Source organism: Oncorhynchus gorbuscha, unplaced genomic scaffold (genome assembly GCF_021184085.1).
Source record: "Oncorhynchus gorbuscha isolate QuinsamMale2020 ecotype Even-year unplaced genomic scaffold, OgorEven_v1.0 Un_scaffold_525, whole genome shotgun sequence".
Classification (NCBI taxonomy): domain Eukaryota; kingdom Metazoa; phylum Chordata; class Actinopteri; order Salmoniformes; family Salmonidae; genus Oncorhynchus; species Oncorhynchus gorbuscha.
The window spans coordinates 594,047-597,353 of record NW_025745351.1 but is presented as its reverse complement, the minus strand read 5'-3'; the positions used below and the strand labels follow the sequence as shown (position 1 = coordinate 597,353).

At 38.8% G+C, this 3,307-nt stretch overlaps 1 pseudogene; it reads left to right on the top strand.

Annotated features, from left to right (window-relative positions):
• Positions 1-428: 428 nt before the first annotated feature.
• On the top strand, positions 429-3,074 carry LOC124018464 (annotated as a pseudogene).
• The last annotated feature ends 233 nt before the right edge of the window (positions 3,075-3,307 follow it).

Here is a 3,307-nt window from a genome sequence, read left to right as displayed (position 1 = left end):
TCCACATACCTTTGGTCATGTAGTGTAAGTGTTTAAAGATTATAACAAATGAAATAAAAAATAACTTAAATAAAAACAAACATACATTTGTTCTCCATTGAGGGGGGATGGTAGGGGTGTAAAATGTGTTACACTCAGTCTGTACAGTGTAAACATTATACGGGAACTCTTATAACACTTAGCAACCTTATCAAACAGCTCTACAAATATGCCACCTGCCAAGTACAGTAGGTGAGAGAAATAAGCTATTGTGTGTATGGATCATTTCTGTGATCTTTTTATTTCCACTCATAAAACACAGGACCAACACTTTACATGTTGCGTTTTTTATTTTAGTTCAGTGTATATTATTATTATTGTGTGTCTGTGTGGGAAGGGTGGGGTTATGTCCTCCTCTCGTTAGTGTTTCCTTGGAACAGGTTGTTTGTCAAATATAAATAGCTCATTAATAATGATTTGATGGGGGTTGAAAGGTGTTTGCAGGGCTGCAATATATAACAGGACAAAGTCTGTGTTCAACCAAACTTATACTGTAGATCTACAGAGACATCATGAGAGCAACTGCAGCCATCCTATTGGTCCTCTGCCAGTCACGGTAAGTTACCATCATCTGAAACATGCTTGATCAACTTGGAATTGATCATGAAGTTGGCTCCATAATTTCATCCTCCTTTTTGTTGCTGTACTCTACTGATGTGTCTTTGATCTGGTGTCTCCATAGCCTGGGACTGTCAGATTATAGTGGCTATCAAGAATCTGATGCAGATTGATGCAGGACTGGGACAAGTGGTTGCTACGGACACAAGTCAAATCCCCTACTACCTGGTAGGTGATGAATGGATCCACCTGCCTGGTTCCCTGAGGCATATCACTGTAGGACCAGCAGGGATCTGGGGCATCAACAAGGCAGACTCAATCTACAAGTATGTGGCCGGTAACTGGGTGCAAGCTGCAGGTTAGTGGAGAGAATTACTCAATATTTATCCAGAGGACACCTGCCTCTTAGCCTTCCTGATACCATCAGGGTGTTGGGAAAATGATTAATGTTTTACATGTTTAACGTAATGCCATTGTAAGTCATTTGGCAGAACTCACAGATACACACTTCATGTTTCCTTGTCTGTCTGTCTTTGTGGTCTTCAGGCAGTCTGAAGCAAGTGGATGCTGGGGGCAACCAGTTTGTTGTGGGGGTCTACATGAAAGATACCTCATTCTGTCTGACAAGTAGTGCCACAGTTGGCTACAAGGGTCCAGGTTCACCCCTTCCATGGACAGGATTGCCAGGAAGTGTGAAGTATTCTAGTTGTGGACCTTTTGGGTGCTGGGCAGTCAACAAGAATGATGATATCTACTTAATGAGTGTAAGATCTGGGAAAGAGTGTGAGAGCTGGAGCAGAGTAGTAGAGGATGGAGAGTGTCAGTTATTCTAAAACTGTTTCATATTATGACTGTGGAAATTGTCCTAAAACCTTGATTGAATCTGTTTTCCAGCTGAATCAAGACTGCCGAAACAACGGGTGGAGTCACATTGACGGCAAGCTTTCCATGATTGAGGTGGCAACTGATGGTAGTGTCTTTGGGGTCACCTCTGCGGGTAGTGTTTATACCAGGTAAGGTTGCTACTGAACTATGTGTATGGTTCCACCCTTTTCCCACATTATTTCCACACATTATTAAATCATTTGAAAATGATATGATAACTCTTATCCCTACTGTACATGCTTTGTGAAGCAAAACATGTAAATTCATTTATTATCTATGTTTTGTATTTAAAATCTAAACTTATAATAGACTTATAAAGAAATGTGTAGACAGTGGAAGGTAAAATATGTGAAAGTTGGATCTCCTTTAAAGCTACAGTTTGGGATACAACAATCTAGGGCTATATACAATTATATAAGTCTCACAATGTATGCACTTTATAAATCATTTTGAGCTTTAAATGTGAAATGCCATTTTCAAATAGTGTATGTTGATGTTAGGGTGGTGCTGGAGATTATTAATATGAAGTAGCAACATTTAGAAATATCCCTTTAAGCTCATGAGGCATGTGAACCCACCTCCTTCTTCAACACAGAGACGGCATCACAGCCAGTAAACCAGAGGGCACTGGATGGAGCCATGTCCCAACGTGCATGATAATGAAGCACGTGACCTATGACCTGGGCCGTCTTTGGGTCGTCTCCGAGTCCGGCTTCGCCATGGTGTGCACACATTAGCCTCTCCTTTGCAGCTGAAGGCCGTTCAGAATCTGACATGTTCACTTGCTAACTCATTGATGTTGGTTTCTGGAAGAGCATTCTGCCTGAGAAATGTTTATGTTATTTCACAAGATCCCTTAATACAAAAACAACATTTCTTTAACTATACTTTTTCAGTACTTTATCTCTATCAATATTAAATCAATGATCTTATTGAGATGACAAAAATGTTTGGTGAAGATTTTATTCTCACACAAAATTGACCATCAACAGCATTATTTAAGTTGTGTGCTATTTTCTTGATCAGTCCTTGATTAACACCTAAATAGATCTTTGCCATGGATGCTATTTAACTGTAGTGTAAACTAGGGCACAGTCATGTTGCTCACAATCCACATGGGTTTTGCTGTTCTTCAGAGGTCATCAATAGGGTTGGATTGAATCTTTGTTATTGCTCATTATCTCCTATAATTTCCCTCAAATAAAGCATTCATTTTGAAACTCATTTCAGTGGTTTTAAGAAATATTGAACAGGGGGATTTCAGGAAGCTCTGCAAAGATCCAGTTAACGATCTGTTTTGTGAATCTTCTTACTCAGAAAGTGAAATATGACTAGAGTACTGTAGTTCTACAGTGTGCAGGAACTGGTGAACCTTTAGTTCCCTGATGCATAGTTTGATTTACAGGTCCCCTATTAATGTAGTGTCAGGGACATACAGTGGTGTAAGAATACTTGAAAGTACTACTTAATTAGTTTTTGTGCTTTACTATTTCTATATAGAGTACCAATCAAAAGTTTGGACACACCTACTCATTCAAGGGTTTTCCTTTATTTTTGTTATATTCTAGATTGTGGAATAATAGTGAAGACATCAAAACTATGAAATAACACATATGGAATCATGTAGTAACCAAAAAAAGTGTTCAATAAATCAAAATATATTTTATATTTGAGATTCTTCAAAGTAGCCACCCTTTGCCTTGATCACAGCTTTGCATACTCTTGGCATTCTCTCAACCAGCTTCATGAGGTAGTCACCTGGAATGCATTTCAATTAACAGGTGTGCCTTGTTCAAAGTTAATTTGTGGAATTTCTTTCCTTCTT